The 21,327-nt window shown below is 32.5% G+C and overlaps 1 protein-coding gene across 1 annotated transcript in view; it reads left to right on the top strand.

The window, feature by feature from the left end:
* Positions 1–13,061: 13,061 nt before the first annotated feature.
* Positions 13,062–21,327, top strand: part of LOC145297076 (uncharacterized) — a 30,200-nt gene continuing 21,934 nt past the window's right edge. The window contains exon 1 of the mRNA XM_080143306.1: positions 13,062–13,089. The gene's annotated coding sequence lies outside the window, so the exon portion shown is untranslated. The remainder of the gene's footprint in view (positions 13,090–21,327) is intronic.

Here is a 21,327-nt window from a genome sequence, read left to right as displayed (position 1 = left end):
GGAAACGTGCTGAAATAATACCGTTATAATTTTTTTCAGCTAATAATTTATTAAAAAAAAAAGAAGATATCGTGAAATTAGAATTTTACTAGGAATAACTATTAAAAACTAGCGAACCAAAGCACCAAATTTACAAATCACTTTTTGTCAACCAATTAAAATAAATAAATAAATAAATAAAATACCTCCTTCGGGTTTGTATTACTATCCACATAAATTACAAAAAGTTGTCAAAAAACAAATATATAACAAATAAATGTTATCAAAGGCAAGATAAGTTATTTTCTAACTAACTGAATACTTTTTTTTAGTGTTTTTTATTAAATGTAACATGTTTATTCGGCTCGAAAACATACAGTGTTTATCGGTGTATTTGAAAAATACAAATGGCGGCGGACTTTCTGTTTATTACGTTAGGTTTGGGAAAATGAGTTAAAACTACACAAAATACTGTTAGAAACCCACCGAATATATGTCAGCCTATGTCACGAGCCGATTAAACATTTTACATTAAATAAAAAACTAAAATAATTATCCATTTAGGTAGAAAAGTAATTTATATTTCCGTTGATAACATTTATTTGTTGTATATTTGGTTTTGATAACTTTTTCAAATTTGTGTGTATAGTAATACAACCCTCCTTAACCCCAAAAACAATTAAAAACTCACATTTTTTTTATAACAAAAAAAAAATTCGATTTAGGGTTTCAACATTTTAGTAACGTTCGACTTTATCCAGTGACTGTTGGTCGAGCCGAAGCCATGATTGACGAAAACTCCCGAGGACCCGGGTAAAATTCTGCAAGAGTACCTTTTTTTTTTTCATTTTCGCCTTTTTTTTTCAATTTATGGAGCGAATTATTCATGATTGCTGTACTGGGAATATAAAAATAAATATACATTTTCTCTCTTTTAAAAATATTTTTCCATTACACCAAATTGAGGCACAGCAACGCGTGGTGGGGTACAGCTTGTATATATATATATATATATTTACATATATATATATATATATATATATATATATATATATATATATATATATATAAATAAATAATGAAATAAAAAAGATGCATTGTTTACCTGATATACGCAATGGTAAATTTCAATCTAATATAAATACCTAATAATTTAATCCCAACCAAACAAAAAAGCTCAATACAGAATAAAGAGTACAGCTTACTATAAGAGAGAGAAGATTTCTTTGTCATATATATATATATATATATATATATATATATATATATATATATATATATATAAGGGGATAGATAAAATAAGGATGGTCAATAAGTTAACACCTAATAACTGATGAGGCGATTATTAATAGACTAAGGGGAAGTGGAATAATATATATATATATATATATATATATATATATATATATATATATATATTCAAATATTTCTACTGGTGTTTTTGTTTTCTTAATCTCATGCATCCAGAGGAAGTCTAAAAAAAAAAGACGAACCGTTGATAAACACATAACTTGGTTTGTTCCTTTTTATTTCTCAATATTTATATATACACGATATCATTGGTTCTTTATATATGTATACATATTTAAATATATATATCTATATATATATATATATATATGTATATATATATACATATATATAAACGATTTCTATCTTTATATATTAACGTATATATGTAGTATATATATATAATATGATATATATATAATATGATATATATATATTATATACAATATATATAATATATAATATATAGATAATATATATATATATATATATATATATATATTAAGAGAGAGAAAGAGAGAGAGAGGCAGAGAGACAGACAGACAGACAGACAGACATACAGAATATAACTCGGGGTAGATGGGAATAAATGCATCTGGTACCTATTGTTCTTTCTGACAACTTATCTATTCTCTCGCTAGGATAGAAAACGAACTTTGTACATTCCCAGTAAAAATGCCAGACATTTTTTTAAGGAAAACAAATAACAACAACACAAGGCGTTATTTCCTGTTGACCCTTTCTCGTCCCCTTTTCTTTGTGTTTTGCTTCTTCAGCAATTTTCTTTTCTGTTTTTCGACTACCACCCATTTAACCCCAACCCTAACCACCCTTTCCTACACTCACTCCTTATTTTTCATTCTTGTCGTTTTCGTTTAGAGTTTACCATTTTAACCTCCGCCCGATTTCGTTCTTTGCCCCCAAATACTTCATCATTAATTTCTTCCGGTCCCCTCTTTAACTCTATATCATTTTCATATATATATATATATATATATATATATATATATATATATATATATATATATATATATATATATATATATATACACAGTACTGTTTTGTTGTATCAGTACTCATTAATGCAGCTAGACCTTTCCCTAGCCGAGGGTTGTACCTAAAACTATCGCGCTGATAGTCGACAGTTCTGCCCACCCACCCATGGTAACGGTGCTCGCAAATGACCTCAATAAATGTCCATTTTAATAAACACTCGCCCACCGCTTTTACAGTGCTCGAGCTTCTTGTTTATTTATAAACTAACAAACAGAGATCCTCTCTCTCTATATATATATTTTCCCCCAAAACGTCAAATAATCTGAAATAACAATAAGGGGAGACTTGATTCCAAATATTACTCATATGCTATATCTTCCTTCTTTTAGAAATGGGATAGGATTATGAATATCTTCAGTATCAAATAATTCTTATACACTGAGAAATTTACTTTATGTATTAAAACCAAAGAGGAGAAATATAACACATAAGATATATTTGGCATCAAGTCCCCTTTGCTGTTTTCTCCGATCATTTGAAACATAGCAGCAAGTTTTTGTTTTCCCTCCATCAAGGCCAGAGGTTATGGGGAAATATCAGATATTTTGTAATTCATATGCAAAACTATCAAAACAAATGACTATGATTGAAACATTTCATGACTGTAAAAAAGTGCCACAAATATGCCCTGGATGATGGATGATCCCCTTAATGTGCAACCTTAAGGGTAAATTTCATATAGCTCACTACACAATTCAGGTCATTACCTTTTCAACGAGCCTTTATTTATTAAATTCTAATCAATGGTCGCTGAGATTAGAACTAATAAATTACCAGAAAGGTATATATATATATATATATATATATATATATATATATATATATATATATATATATATATATATATATACACACGAGGGGCGTGCAATAAGTAATGCCCCTGACCCACTTCCCATAGCAGTAGAGCAACGAAACTTCGCACAGTTATTAGACTTTCTCTACATAGGAACCACCCAGAGTTATGCATTTCTCCCATCGTTTGATACAGCTCTGGAGACCGTTTTTGTAGAACACCTCAGGTTGGTCCTCCAACCACGACGTGACTTCAGAAATCAAGGCTGCATCATCTGGGAAACGCTTTCCTTTCAAAAACAACTTCATGGCTGGGAAGAGGTGAAAGTCAGAGGGTGCAAGGTCAGGAGAGTAGGGAGGATGGAGTAGAATTTCATAACCACACGTCTGTGCTTCTGATCTGGTGACATGCGAGTTGTGGACTGGAGTGTTGTCCTGCAAGTGAAGCATGATAGGCTCCTGTAATTTTGTTACCCTTTGCCAGGAAATCTGTCATCACTACTCTGTCCTGGTCCCAGAAGACTGAGCATGACCTTGTCAGCGGAGGGCTGCACCCTTGCCTTTGTTCGAGGTGGTGACTCCAAGTGCTTCCACTGCATTGACTGGGTTTTGGCCTCTGGATCGTAGTGATGGACCCAGCTTTCATCCTGTGTAATCAGTCTTTTGAAAAACTTTGACTCATCTTCTTGGCACATCTCCAAATTCAGCCTCGAGCACTCGACGCGTTCTCGCTTCTGGAATGGTGTGAGCAACCTGGTAATTCATCTGGCAGATACCTTATGCATATGCAAATGGTCATGAATGATAGTTTCCACAGACCCTGTACTAATCTTGACATCTTGGGTTATTTGGCGAATAGTAATGCGCCGATCTTCCAAAATGACAGCCTCAACTTGATGGACAGATGCCTCGTCAATGGCGACCAAGTCTGGGAGCTGTTTCCACAGACTTCCGGCCATATTTGAATTCACGATGCCAGCGTTTTACAAGTTCATATGATGGGGCATTATCACCATAAGTTCCTTTCATTTCAGCAAAAGTCTCCTGTGGTGTGCGTCCTTTCAAATAAAAAAAACCGGATCACTGCTCGCCATTCAACAGGCTCCATTTCACACCTGACTCAGTTCAAACACCTGTAAAAAAGAAACCACAATTAGTTAAGAGCTGTAATTTTTCACATCACCCATAGAGATATAAATCATAGTGCATGCAAAATTTCAGCTAGATCGGACAACCGGACGTGGTCAGGGGCATTACTTATTGCACGCCCCTCGTGTATATATATATATATATATATATATATATATATATATATATATATATATATATATATATATATATATACTAGTAGCCAAATTAAATATTGAAATCCTCATATTTTTGGTTCTATGCGACGAAATTAAGTGAAAATATGCAGCTTTTGAAGATTGTAATACTATTTAATGGTTAAAATGTTATAATAATTGACAAAAAATACGTATATTTTCAAATTAATAAAATATGCCCAAATTTACATACATTTTTATGCATTGTATCCTGGCAGGGCAGCTTTAGTTTTGCTGCTTTGGATGAATTCTACTTAAGGTTTTTTTTCCTTATTATCTCCTCTTTAGTCTTGCCAGGCCACTAATATATATGGATATATCTATACTTGTAGCCAAATTGAATATTGAAATGCTCATATTTTTGGTTCTATGGGACGAAACTACATGAAAATGTGCAGGCTTTCTGTAAATTATAATATTCTATGGGTAAAAGTTTATGACAATTGGTAAAAAAGAATCTATGCTTTCAAACCAATAAAATATGGCCATATTTGCCTACATTTTTATATATATATAGTGTCCTGGCAGACCAACTTCAGTTTTGCTGCTTTGGGAGGAATTTTGCTGAAGGTTTTTCTTTGCTTGATTGTCTCCCCTGTGGCCTTGCAAGGCCACTAATATGCCTAACAAGAATGGTAACTAAAAGTAAACCCAAGATGTGACTTTTATATTCTTGATTGTCAACCTTACCTTGCCATGAATTTTTTAAGACAATTTATTTTTTTCTGATGAGTATATGTCAAGAAAAATCTAATGTTAACGTACATACAATGATTGTTCTACGAAAATAAAACAAATCTGTAAATAAAATGTACCGATGTTTTGATGCGTTGAAAGAATAATTATGGCTACTCTAGGTAAATACAAAACGCTTGCTTCAGAATCTATTATTAAATTCCGTTTAGTTTGATTGGATGTTCATCGGTTTTAGGTAATATCCGATTAAGGGAATATCGCATTAAAGGAAGTTCGAACGCTTACAAACAACTACTTGGTGTTATCCAACAAAACAACAAGCAATCGGATATCAAAAACCTTCAGTCTTACGGACGCTGAAAATATCAACTTTCGTAGGCTTACTTCTTCAATGAACAAACACGCTGATATTTCTAAAAAAAAAATCTCATTCATGTTTTTCCTCTTACCGTCATTGTCGTCTTCGCCATCGTCGTTTTTCCGGAAGTTTACACAAAATACAGACCGTGTTAAAATAATAACTTTTTATTTAGAAACTTATTCTTAATATGATATGTTACAGCTTTTTGTTACTATTCTGTACACTTACCTAACAATTTAACAAACAAAAAATACAATATAAACATGAATTTAATTTGAACATCATATCTTAAAAAACTAGAACGGTTGAATTGAAGAAAGACAATTTTATTTCATTTGAGTTTAGTGGAATCACACTCTGATCATAATCAACCGTGACTTACAATGACCGTCAGTAACTACCTCAAAACGCCAATGACCACTAATGTTCGCCAATTTAATGCCGAAGCAGTCCAATCGATCAATTTAATTACGGAGCAATTCAATTCAGGCCGATGCTGGTCATACTAGTGATCAACAGTGAACGCTGGAAACCAACAGCGACAATTATAAATGCTGCGAGTGTCCACCAATGCCTATCAGTAAACTCCAATAACTGCCTCACAACAGCACTAACTTCCAGCGATCAGAAGTGCCTGTCACAGGCATCCAGTGACAGCCAGCGGATGCCAGTGCTCAACAATGCTCGACAGTTGATTTCTGTTCAGAGCAGTTTAATGAACACTGATCATGACCGCTAGTGACTGCCAGTTGCAGAAGCAGCCAGTGTCCGCCAGTAAATGTCAGTACCCGCAAATAACTATCCCAAACCAACACTAATCGCCAGTGACCACTGTTGTTGACAATACCAGCCAATGGCTTCCGCTAGCCGCCACTGTTCGACTGGAGAAACCAGGTGGTTTCATTTTGGCTACGGGTACTAGTGCTCGCCTACTATTTCCAAGGACTGACAGCGGTCCCCCCTGGCAACTGTAGTTTAATATGTTTTTAAAGGGGTCCTTTACCAAATCTGTTTATGTTTTGTATCATATTTCCACTGGGCAACGCCGGTACACAGGCTATGCTAGTTATAAATAGAAATTATATCTTCTGAGATTTCATTTAACTTTCTGATTTTAATTTAGAACCTAAATACGAAATCTTGGAAATATGTATTTTTAAAATGTTATATGATGTCGTAAGACGTTTTTCCACCAGCGTTTTTAAGTCAGTTTTTTTTTGTTGGGGGAGAATTATGTTTTAATTTATTCATTTATTCATTTTGCAAGATTCGCATATTTTTTATTTCCTTTTATCTTTTTTCTTCTCCAAACCATTTTTCATTGTATATAAATAAAGTATTTCAAGTTTTTATTGTGAAGAACATAACCTATTTCTGAATAGTTGTTTAGTGGTATTCCGCTATTCAACGAAACACGTGTAAGGCGCATTTAAAAAAAAACACCAATAAAAAACTTGAAAAAAGTGTGAATTAAATTCGTTTCGTTTTAGAATCATCATTAATGGTTGAAAGAAATCCAACAGAGTGCTCGATTATATAGTAATAGTTAAAACGTGATGGTCATTTATTTATTGCAAACCGCTTAGCAAGGCCCCAGGAGCCATTCAAGGAAAAAGTTTTTAAGTTTGACGGATGAAACATCAAGAGGTTAATGACGATGATTGTAACTGGCCAGAAATTGATTATTTAAGAGGATGGTCAAACAAAATGTCAGTATCCGTAAGTAACTATCCCAAACTAACCCTAATCGTCAGTGACCTCTATTGTGGCATTGTAACAGTCAGCCTTAATTTATCGTGACATTGATCTTCTCACGTTCTTGTATGCATGGGAGATCTGAAAGACATACCTTCGACATTTCATAGTATCTAATAGCACTCGAAAACCTATATGCAAAACTTTTGCGAAAAATTGAAAAATTGGTACATTGGATCCCATCGGATTGTTATCAGTTTGATAACTGTTTCACGAATGCTCATGCGTGAACCGTTCAAATGACAGATTACTAATGTTACGGATAAGTTAGTTTGAAAACACTTTTTAAAGATCATGTTAAGCCGACCTGATGGTTTTGGTTTCGATCTCAGTGCGAGTATTTTTTTTTTTTTACTTACAAGAAGTGAAGTGTTTATAAAAAAACATAATACTCGTATGCACATGTCTCAGTTTCAGTGTGAGTTAAAATATAATATTTATGCAATTTTACGATCGGGCAACGTCGGCGGTCTGCTAGTACATATATAAACGTTGTGAAAATAACATTCAAGATAAGAACAGTAGTTTGAAGAATCCGCATAATACGGAAGTTGGGATGAAAAGAAATGGCAACAGTAGAATCATCTGAGCTGATGTTACCAAATCAGTTATTTGAAGATACCAACTTCGTGACTTAAAATGCACCAAACATGTGCTGCAAAGCCAAAACAAAAACAACTATTTTCCTCTTAAATATAAAAACAACAACAAAACGTAAATAAATGTTTGAAGATATAAAGAATTTGAAGTATAATGTTTTTCAAAACTACTTGATTCGGCATTAAAAAATCCGGAAATGGTTTTATCGTGGACCGGTAATGGCCCGAAAGAAAGACACAATTCAGTATTTAGTGGAAATGAAATACATTGACACAAATAAAAAGGAAAACAAATGCAGAAACCAAAGAGTGTGGTTATACGTCTGTCCGACTGTCAAGCGTACGTAACTTGTATATAGCGCCAAGACACATATTCTATCAGTCTTAATGGTATACATTGTTTTGTAACACCACAACAGGTTGATATACCGTAAAAACAAACTAATCAAACCAGAATGATCTGTTTCATAAATAATGAACGACACTCCCCAGAAATATCCTATTTTGTAACGTTTTCGCAAATATCCTCTTTTGTAACGTTTCCCAAAATATATTCTTTTATAACATTTTCAGAAATATCCTTTTTTGTAACGTTTCCGAAAATATCCTTTTTTCTTGTAACGTTTTCAGACATATCCTCTTTTGTAAAGTTTCTGAAAATATCCTCTTTTGTAACGTTTTCAGACATATCCTCTTTTGTAAAGTTTCTGAAAATATCCTCTTTTGTAACGTTTTCAGACATATCCTCTTTTGCAAAGTTTCCGAAAATATCTTTTTTTGTAACGTTTTCAGACATATCCTCTTTTGTAAAGTTTCCGAAAATATCCTCTTTTGTAACGTTTTCAGACATATCCTCTTTTGTAAAGTTTCCGAAAATATCTTCTTTTGTAACGTTTTCAGACATATCCTCTTTTGTAAAGTTTCTGAAAATATCTTCTTTTGTAACGTTTTCAGACATATCCTCTTTTGTAACGTTTCCTAAATAATATTCTTGTTTCCAGACATATCGTCTTGTGTAACGTTTCTAGAAATATCTTCTTTTTTGACATTTCCGAAAATATCAAGACCCATGGTCTACACGATTGTAAGTGTTGATCTATATAAATAAAACAGTAAATATATGTATACGTTTGTGTCTGTGTAAAAATATTAAACCGATAAACTTTTAAACTAGGGGTCAAATTACATTGAATTTAACAGTAAACAGTTACGAAGGATAGTTTATAACAAATAAACTCTTTGTTTGGCGGAATGAATAACGTACAGAAATATGTCAGCAAGTTGAAATGCAAAATGTTCATTTCAACTTGCCGACTTATTTATATTACTTTTGAGCATGCGCAAATTCGTTCATAACTTGAAGTGGTTTAATTTAATATCATGCTTATCTATCTGCCAATAGCTCATATGGTAGAGGACGCGTTTGGAGCGCTAAATGTTTTGGTTTTTATTTTAGCTAATAGCACGCAAACCATTTATTTAAAAAATTTTTGGAAATCCGTACTATAATGTTCAATAGAGAAGTGACTCTTTAATAATAAATATGAAATCTGAAGAATTGAAATATATTTAAGCATATTTTACGAACAGGGAAGGCCAGCTGCGCCCGCTAGTGATAAACAAAGTGTTGTCAGAAAGACAGTGAAGCAAAGCACATTGATTCTATTTTTAGAATGTATTAATCCCTATAATTAGAAAATTTGATGCATATCAACCATCGGTTAGCATCTATTAAAGGACTAATATCTAACCTTAAACAGGATTTGGTTGCGAGTTTGGTTTGGCGCATTGCCTAAATTGTATAAAATGCCTAAATTGTATAAAAGAATGTTATTTACTGTATTACCGATGGTATACATGTCAAAATTCGTACTGCTCTCGTTTTTTTTATATATATATATGTTTCATATATATATATATATATATATATATATATATATATATATACATATATATATATATATATATATATATATATATATATATATATATATGGAATGTAATGGGAAAAAATCCAGGAAATAAACGAAGGTTATAAAAAAAGAAAACGTGAGTCTTTTAATTTTCAACAAAATTTTGCACTATATATGCTCTGCCCCTATTAGATAGACACATTGAGCTTTACTCAAAATTAACGGTGACTGGTTTTTAAAATAACAATCTAGACCCGTAAAACGAAAACAGTATACATTGAAATTAACGATATTTCAAAAACAAACCTTAATATATATATATATATATATATATATATATATATATATATATATATATATATAAATTAACGATATTTCAAAAACAAACCTTAATATATATATATATATATATATATATATAAATTAACGATATTTCAAAAACAAACCTTAATATATATATATATATATATATATATATATATATATATATATATATATATATATATATATATACTAGCAGTTAATCCCAGGTTTGCTCAAGCCCGATGTACTGTTCATAATTTTATGTGCATATGTGCATATGTATACATATTAAAATGTTTGACTCATGTCCAGGTAACCTACGGCTAAAATTTCAAGTGTTTAGACACAAAATTGACGGAGGAGTTTAGTGGAGTTTTCAAAGGTCAAATCTTTGAACTTTGATACCTTGACAGCCAAATTTCTGATCGAAAACCGATTGAAAAGATTTTCCCAAATCTCAATCTCAATACTCCTTACGTCAAATACCGAGTCTGTAGACTGAAAATTGACAGAGTTATTTGGAAGTGTACACACACAGACAGATGCACACCCAGACGATTGCACTTATATATATATATATATATATATATATATATATATATATATATGATAGAGAAAATTAGTTTGCTTAAAAGATTGCTGGAGAATAGATATTGAAGAGTATGAGAAGGCTATAGCAATGCAGGGAACCATCTGTTATATTGGCGTGACCTATGAACAAAACTGGAAAAACGAAAGTCTTATTTGTTTTTTTTTTTCATTTTTAACTTCGTATATCCATTTATTTTTCAAGATAATCACAATAAAATCAGAAATATATGAACTTACTGTGTGAATATAATTGGGATCGTGGAGGTTTTAATATTTCGAGAATATAATCTATTTTTCAAAAGAAAAAGGACCAAAGAATGTCCTTAAATGTGCTACTCAATGTTGAATTTGTTTTAATAAATTGTAAAACAGAAAAAGGTTTCTTATCATCGCTATTACTATAGAAATTTTTATTTTTATATTTATCTATTTAATTTAATTAATATATATATATATATATATATATATATATATATATATATATCCTTTTATCTATCTGTTGATTTATTATTTGATTTAATGTTTTGCTTAATTTTAGCGAATGAGATATAAGTTATTATTAAAATTCTGACCAGAAGTAATTGGGAACGTGCTACAAAATGTATTTAATTTGCCTAAATAAACTGTCATTATTTATATAGTTTATTTACATAAAGGATTTTTTTTACATAATATGGTTGCTTGGTTGTTTTTGTTTTACGGCATATCAACCCTTTTCAGGTCATTTAATGCCGAATCCAAAGATTTTGAAGAAAAGTTTTTTTAATGGAATATAGTTGTTGTTTTCAAGTCGGTTTCTATTTAACCCATAATTGGGACCCAAACAGGTACTACCACTCCGAGTCAGAGTGAACTTGGGAGCAATGGCAATTAAAGGGTGGCTCCACACTCCCCAAAGCCCGCAAGCTGTGGCCTCACCACTGGATATAGTTTAAGGTCATATCCAGGATCTTACATAAATATACATACACACATATATACACACATGCATATACATATATATATACATATATATCCACATATACACACATGCATACATACATACATACATACATACATATATATACACGCATACATATACACATAGATACACACACACACAAATCTGTACCCATACCCATGCTCACACACATATTGTTATTTGTCTTAATTTTTTAATTTTCTTCTTTTATTTATTTTAATTTTTTTGTTTCTATATTTTATTTGTTTATTCATTTTCTCTTTATTTAATATTTATTTATTTTTAAGTATTTATTTATCTTTCTCCTTTCATTTTTCTTTTATATTCATTTATTTAGTTTGTTATATACCAATCCGTTTTTGCTTTTTGTGTTAAATGTACTATTAGCAGCTTCAGCACTTTTTAAAATTAAATATATTTAATAATACTGAGTTATTATTATTATTATTATTATTATTATTATTATTATTATTATTATTATTATTACTATTACTATTATTATTATTATTATTATTATTATTATTATTATTATTATTATTCTGGTCCTGTCTTTTGTGTTATGTTGACTTGATTCTATTTATTTATTTATTTTGTTTATTTGCTTATAACTTATTTATCTATTTTCAATTATTTCTAATTATTTGTTGTATATCATTCACATGCTAATTTAAATTTTAGTATTTATTTTTTTTATAATTTATTTTTTAATTTATATATCTGTATCTATATCTATCTATCTATCTTTCTATCTATCTATCTATCTGTCTATCTATCTATCTATCTATCTATCTATCTATATCCATATATATATATATATCGATATATGCACACACATACATACACATATACACATATACACATACACACACATATATATATCCATATACACACACGTACATACACATATACTCATACACACATATATATATCCATACACACACACACACACACACACACACACACGCACACACACATATTTTTGTTTGTTGATTTTTTTAAATGATAATATGGTTAGCGTCTCCACCTTGGAGGCGGTTTTTTTATTTAGAATATTGCCCATTTTTTATTTGGACGTACATAAATAATGTAATATTTTTATTTTATGCATTTATTATTCTTTAAAAACATTAATCTACGGACATGCATTTTTCGGGGTCCTCCCGCTCTTCAGCGTAAGTTGACTGTTACTAGGAATATATATATATATATATATATATATATATATATATATATATATATATATATATATATATATATTCCTAGTACAGCCAAGTTATGCTGAAGAGCGGCAGGACCCCGAAACATGCATGTCCGTAGATTAATGTGTGTATATATATATATATATATATATATATATATATATATATATGTGTAATTATTTACTTATTTATTTGTTTATTTTTCCTCTTCATATTGAATCGCCCATGATGCCACCCAACAAGAAAAATATATGAGTTGATGCATGCAAGTACGTATACATTGCTTTTATAATACTTCTATACGTATATATTATATATCCTTATAAATTCACTATTTTGACTATAGCGTATAAATTTGGAGTTGTATAGGATTGGATTGCAAATATGAAATATATAGGGATATATCGAAATGAGGCATTGATAAGTTTGAAAAATTATGGGATGGTGTAGCATTATTATAAGGGTGTAGTGGGGTAGTGTCAAAAATGTTGTAGTTATAGTGTAGGCTAAAAGAGTGGTTAATGGTGTATATACATGCACATATATATATATATATATATATATATATATATATATATATATATATATATATATATATATACGTCTGACATAAAATAAAATAAATAACAATCTTGGAAGGTTATGAGGAAGTGGTTATATAATGAAGGGGGAGTTAAACTCAAGTCTGTTGTTGATGGAAGGTTTATGTTTTGATATGAGGAGTGATTCTGAAATCATTAGATTACCAAGGTTTCTAACTGAAGCAAAAATGCTGATATGGATGTTCCGATGGGTATTTTTGCATGGGGTTATGTGCTTGTAGAGGGAGGAGATCCTTGTGTTCAAATGTTCCTGGTTCAAGATTTAAGACTTCATTTTTTCTATCCCAATCAATGCATATGCCCACTTGGACATAAGGGGCTACTATTTGAAACAATGTCTACAGTGGACTATATAAGAAAACGGGATAGATGTCGATAAACATTAATTTTAAACTTCTGCATGTTAGTAAAGTCAGGAAAGCAGGAAGTAGGAGGAGAATTCTTAAGCCTAGCAGCCAGAGAGAAAAAGTTATTAGATCTGAAGGCTTTCCTGCATCTAGGGGCCTCTACAGTGAAGCGATATGATTTTGTTGCTAAACGGGTTTACCAGGGACATGTACACCGATGGGGTACAAGTGCAATGGGTTCATCATAGTTTGTTCATTAAACTTATAAAACAGGAACAGGTATGCAATATTGCGGTGATAGGACAGGGATTGAAGCTTGGTTGATAGTGCTTATTAGAGCGGAGGCTCTTTTTTGGACTATCTAAGAGAGAGAGACTAGTGGTGAATATACCAGCCGAGATGTGGAAATAATGTGGCAATAATAGTTAATGGGCGAATGGTGGATCTGTAGTAGAGATATCAACTAATCGAGACGCATTCTGAGACTTCCTAGACTGTTGTATACATCAGATATCTGGACAACATATCCTCGTTGAAAACTAGCTCAAACACTTACGAAAAAAATATTGGTATGGTCGTCAAACTGATCTTGTTATATTTTCAACAACGAAATTGTTCATTGTATATACGTGCAGTGCGTTTATACCAGGTAATTTTCACACTTTCCGCTTCTTTTCATGAAGAAAAGGGGCGCAAGAGAGTCGTACGTTGAGAGATCTTCAAGGTTTTATTTTGGAGAAAATGGACCTAGAACACAGAGAGAGAGAGAGAGAGAGAGAGAGAGAGAGAGAGAGAGAGAGAGAGAGAGAGAGAGAGAGAGAGGCTAAGGTTCTCTTAGGTAATTATTTATCTATTTATTAATTTATCTGAAATGAGTGATGCGCAGACAGAGATATCGAGATAACATTTCGCACCCTGATCATCAAACCCCTCTATTTTATTGGCAATTTTTCCTTTGCACGGCTTACATGGAGAGAGACTGATTTGAAAAATCGGTTTCCTCTCAGCTCGAAAAACGTTGGGTTGGAGATACCTTTTGGATCCTGTTGAAGAGGGAAAGACTAGCGATAGAAATGCTAGCCATGATGTGACAAATAGTTGCTTTGTAAAGGTATACGATACTGGCAATCTGTGGTTGAGAATACTTTTTATAATTGTTAAAGCAAAGAAGTTTAGTCTTAGTAGCATGAAATGTTATTGTCCATTTATGACTCCTTTCCACTAGAGACTACCTGTCGTTTTGTAAGTTTTGCTGCCATTCCCTTGGATATGTGTTTTTTTACATAGGGGTCACCACTTATCAAGGCCCGAAGGCCACTCGAGGATAAGGGTTAATTAGTGTAAAGTAACCAATGGGATAATATCGTAGTAATCGTTAGTAATGGAAATTTGGTAGATTGGATTACTTAAGGAGGCGGCTCATCAAGAATTTGTTTATGTTGGACTTTAAAACAACCGAGTTGTAGTCAGCTGGGAAGCAGACATACGGAAGAGAGTTCTACGGGCCTGCAGTTCTAAGAAAGAAGCTTTGTTAATAGAATCTACGTTTTAACTTAGGTACAGTCAAAGAATGGGGAAAATTATTGACAGTGTTTTTCGTGAAAGATTGGCGATGGGGGACCTGAGATTGGAGCTCAGACGAGCACTTGCCATGGAAATAACGACAAAACAAAGACAGGTTAGCAACGCCCCTTCTGTGGGAAAGAGATTGCAGGGAAGAGAAAAGGGCATCCTCCACTAAGCTACGAAGTCTATTTTGGACTCTGTCAAAGCAGGATAAGCTACTTCTAGCAGCTCCTGCCCAGATGTGGCAACAGTACTCCATCCTTGGACGGACTTGCCTTTTATATAGATAGAGAATCGCGTCAGCAGTGAGATATCTACAGGAGCGGTAGAACGATCCCACCATGTGTACGTTCACTTTTCCCTCGTGTCTGTTATAAAGCCTGATATCATCAGCAAATATACCCATCTCGGACACAGTCTAATTAAATAGATCGTTTATGATTATCAAAAACATTAAAGATCAAGATTTACGACTATCGACTTTATTTCTTGTCTATGAAGGATCTGATTATGTTAAGTATTCGTCCATAAATACCCTATGGTTTTATTTTCATGAGAAGCCCTTGATGTCAGACTATGTCAAAGGCTTTGGATAGATCAACAGCAACTGCCCTAGCTTCCCCTGCCTTATTCACTTTTTTAACAAATTTTACTTCAGCCGAAGTTCTCAGAAATCAAGGGGCCCACTACCTGGGGCTAACATTTGAACTCTATATGAGATACATATATATTCGAATGCCCCATTAAACTTCTTTATCTCTCAAACACTGAGTTAGTAAAGAAAAAGAACAATTTTCCTCTCCCCAATCAACCATTTTCATATATTGTAGCATATCTTTCGTTTTAGTTTCTTGGTCTTAGGGGCCTCAAATGATTGGATCTTTACGGGCGGTTCTTTTATGGGTCTTCAGCCGGTGAAAATTGTTTTAAAATGGTCAAAAATGGCTCAAAATTGAAAAAAGTGTTCAACATTTTCTACATTCTTCCTAGTTTATTGTAAATTTTTTTATATGCGTGTCACGCTGATACGGTGGTAACGTCTCTAGCTTTGAATGCTTCGGTTTCGATTCGAGCTGATTGCACCTAAATGTTTTTTTTTTTTAAACTTTTGAAATCACGACTCTATAATAATATATACAGAATCTGGACAAATTAAAATATCATATTTAAGCGTATTTTAAAGCCGTCCAACCGCTAGTAATAAATAAATAAATAAATAAATAAATAATAATAATAATAAGAAGAAGAAGAAGAAGAAGAAAAAGAAGAAGAAGATTATAAGATCAATTCTTCGATATGTTAATTAGCATATAAACTTCGTGTAAATAAAAATGTATAAAAGCTTAAGTATCTTTGGTACCAGACAGACAAATGGATAAGAGCAAGGAAACTTATCCATACATATACATAAAACCCCAATATATAGTCTAAAGAAGCTTTGAGAAAAAATGTAAAACTAAAATAAAGAATGCAGTTTAAATTCCCAGAAAAAATAACTAAATCTAACCCATCGCAGACTTAACACTTGCATTAACCGACTGAAAATAAAGATTAACACTACTGCCCCCTTATGTTCGTTTAAGGTCTGCTTTGGTTTTGATACCTCAAAAGTTGGAAGCTATCTCTTTACATACACACCCCTTTTCACAATCATTCATATTTTCATAAATCATAGTCCATTTTCTGAAGACTTTTTAACCCAGTCAACGACGTGTACTTCTGCTTATATATATATACAGTTGTGCGCAAAAGTATTCCACCCCTACCAAAGTTGTCTTATTTCTTTGAATGGATACTTCAAAAATCTTTAAAACCTTCTTTAATGACTAAGTTCGAATAAACTGTATAGTCTTCAACAAAAAAATAATAAAAAGTAATTAGTGCTTGATAATATAAATAAATTTATTTACAAAAATAAAAATATGCATGTTGCAAAAGTATTCGACCCCTTTTCATTAATACTTGGTTGAAGCTCCTTTGACCTTGATTACTGCAAGTAAACGTTTCCTATAACATATACCGAGACTTATACATCCGTCCACTGGAATTTTAAACCACTCTTCTTGACAGTACTGTTTTAATTCAATCAAATTAGATGGTTTTCTTTGATGTACCGCAATTTTTAAATCATGCCATAAGTGCTCACTCGGATTTAGGTCTGGAGACTGGGAAGGCCATTCTAAAACGTTCACCTTATTATTCTTTAACCATGCCTTAGTGCTCTTTGAAGTGTGTTTAGGATCGTTGTTCTGTTGAAAGGTATACCTCCTTCGATGCCCCAACTGGTTCGTAGACGGAACAAGATTTTCTTTCAGTATGGACTGATATTTTACTGAATCCATTCTTCCATCAATTATGGTTAATCTTCCAGTTCCATTTATACTGAAACAGCCCTACACCATGGTTGATCCACCTCCATGCTTAACGGTTGGAACGGTATTCTTCACATTATAAGCAGTATTTTCTTTTCACCAAACATAGCGTTGCTGGTTGCGTTCAAATAGTTCCACTTTCGTTTCGTCTGACCAAATTATATTATTCCAGTAATCAATAGGCATTTCTAGGAACTTTTTTGAAAAATTTAATCGAGCCTTTTGATGAGCTTTGGAAAGTAAGGGCTTCCTTCTGGCAATACGTCCATGCAATCCGGCACGATTTAATGCCCTACGAATAGTTGACAAGTGTACATCTGAGCCAGCATTCTTCAAATCGTTCTGTACGTCCTTTAGGTTAGATTTAGAGTCTATTGAAACTTATCTAACAATTTTCCTAGCCCCACGTGTCGTAATTATTCTTGGACGACCTGATCTTGGAAGACTTGATACAATCCCTTTTACTTTCCATTTTTTGATAATGGACATAATAGTCTACCGTGGTATGGAAAAACGTTTGGAAATTTTTTTATAACCTTCTCCATACTGGTAGGCATCGATTACTTTCTTTTTAATGTCTTCAGAGTACTCTTTGTTCTTTGTCATAGTTGAAGATTTGTTGACGTTGAAAAAGATTTTTTTTTACTTGAAACAATTATTCAATCATTCAATATGGCATTGAAGTTCAATTTGAACTGATTTTAGATTCAGTAGAGTCATAAATATTATTTATAGGAAATAAATACAAGGTCAGACTAAGATAATAAACTTAATGACGCTTTTATTTAAACTTTAAATTAAAGGGGTCGAATAATATTTTTGCAACATCCATATTTATATTTTTTGTAAATAAATTGATATATATTATTAATCTCGAATTACTTTTCCTCATTTATTGTTGAAAAATATACAATTTATTCATAATTAGCCGTTAAAAGGCGTTATGAAGATTTTTGAAGCATAGATTCAACGAAAAAAGAAAATTTAGACAGGGGTCGAATATTTTTGCGCACAACTGTATATATATATATATATATATATATATATATATATATATATATATATATATATATATATAGTCATCCACATACAGTACTGTTTGGCTGTTTCACAGCTCATCAATACGGCTACACAAGCAACTACCTCAAGCCAGGATCGAAACCCGATTGCCTAAACGACAGCTGGAGCTTCTAACTGTTGCGCTATACAACTAATGCTATGCGGACAGTGAATTAACAATGTTTTGACATTGTCCAAATACCTAAGCTCAAATTTGTTTGCACAAAGAGCCCCGCTTCATACGCTAATCGTAATTTGTACATCACTTCCCCAATATATATATATATATATATATATATATATATATATATATATATATATATATATATATATATATATATATATATATATATATATACTAGTAGGACCCGGTAACCGGCGTTGCCCGGTGGAAGCATGACCCCCCTCTTGATCCCCTACTCTTTATTCAATAACGTACTTTGAGCTTTGAAAGTATCTCTACAATTATATAAATGCAACTTCATCTGTGTATGTGTGTGTGAGTTCTTTCCTTATAGACTCTGAAATGGCTGAACAGATTTTCTTTAAAATTTACAGAACTTTAATATATAAGTCTGGGAGTGATTTTAGTTAGGTTTTGTCTCAAAATCCCCCCCCCAATAATTATCGATAATCGATAATATAAAACCACCATTTTAATTTATCTATCATCGGTGTAGCCGTTTTCCATTTCGTCACTTAATAAGAATGATAGAACAACGACCGCGAAAACTCTGCTGTGGGTAAGCTGATAGCGTGTTTTCTTTTTTCTTTTTTTCTACTGTATGACGTGGTCTGTAGATTCAAACTCCACACGTAAATTTCTTATTTTTTTTTCATTAACCGCATAAAATTTTATAAGAATTGAAAATTTACATGTTTTTTTTTTTAAATTTTTATTATTTGACAAAAAGAATTTTTTTTTTTATTATTTTTATTTATTTATTTTTTTGCATGCCGTCGTCTCTAGGTTCCAAACCCGCACGTAAATTTCTTAATGTATTTTTTTCGTTAACTGAAACGAAGTTTATATAAAATAATTTTGTAAAAGAAACAGTAGGTCTGTAGAGTGTAATGTAGAATAACACATATTTTAGACTAAGTTACTGCAGGGAGGCATGTGAAGTTTCCCCCCCCCCGGGCGATTTCACTGATCTTAATGATAATAAAAATATAGGAGTGTGAAATATTCGTTGATCATCATTCAATCCCGGGCAACGTCGGCTCTTCCTGCTAGTGTTTTATATTATTGATATATAAATATATTTTGTCCGTTCATCCAAGCTTTCTGATCTTATTTCTAACATCCCGTTCTTAAATTAGCACTTGCTAACTGGTGACCCATTTATGTTTTTATGCATATTTTCATTCGCCTATTAAATTACATATTTATTAATTGTTAGCGCTGTTCTTGGCACTTTCCCAAGGATGTAGTATCACTAAAATACGCTACATGTAACAACGAACGGCACTACAATGCTATGCGTTCTGTTTGCCGCTACGGAAAATAACAGGAATTAACATCGGTCCTACGACCCGTTGAACTAGAAAAAAAAAGGAGGGTCACCTTTACTTTTGAGGCACCATAGGGCATCAGGTCTTTTTCCCCCATGGTACAACGAGGTAGGTTCTGCCGACCGAAGAAGACCCCCAGGAGAGGGGCGGTCAGATTTTATTGTCCCTTTGTTCTTTGCCACAAATAGCAAATCTCCACCTCTACATATCCGCTGTTGCCCGAAACCAGGCGAGACTATATCGTATTTCTACGATAGGTAAAATAGATTGCTTTAAAAGAAAAGGAGAGAAAATAAGTAGGTAAATAAAAGCACCCAAACGAGGGAGCGTGAGGGTATGGTTTATGGGTTGGCATCGGAGGGGGGTATCATTTCAAGTGGGTGGGGGACTGTCTTGTCTCCACCCTCTACTTGAGTTTTTTTTCTAAGCCTTCTCCATTTGCTTCTGCTTTCAAAATTGGGGACGAGTGCGGGTGGGGCGATTCGACAATCACTACCGTCGGACCGGAAATAAAGTTCGCCAAGGAGACAGTTCAGGTTTTTTTCTTTTTATCCCACCTTTTTTTTAAGGGTTTTTATCTCGGTTTTCCCTTTTTCCCACCTTTTATTTAATGTGTATGTGTATAACTAGTCCCCTTTTCAAAAGGCATGACCTATATGCCGTACGAAGAACAACACAAACCGAATACACACACACACACACACACACACACACACACACACACACACACACACACACACACACACGTATATGCGCGCGCGTGTGTGTTTGAGTTGCTAGTAAAATTTGCCTGGTAACTAGGTCATGTTTTTGATAAAGGAACTAATGATAAAATAAATAGATAAATGATGCATTAGTAAATTATATATATATATATATATATATATATATATATATATATATATATATATATATATATATATATATATATATATATGGCGGTTAAGCTACACTGAATATTCCGCGTTTCATCCATTCTAGGACTCTTCAGGCTTATGCGCATAAGCCTGAAGAGTCATAGAGTGAATGAAACGCGGAATATTCAG

The sequence above is a fragment of the Euprymna scolopes genome, chromosome 17 (genome assembly GCF_053919585.1).
Source record: "Euprymna scolopes isolate OS-2025 chromosome 17, ASM5391958v1, whole genome shotgun sequence".
Classification (NCBI taxonomy): Eukaryota; Metazoa; Mollusca; class Cephalopoda; order Sepiida; family Sepiolidae; genus Euprymna; species Euprymna scolopes.
The sequence above is the reverse complement of the archived record's forward strand: the minus strand, read 5'-3'. Positions and strand labels throughout refer to the sequence as shown.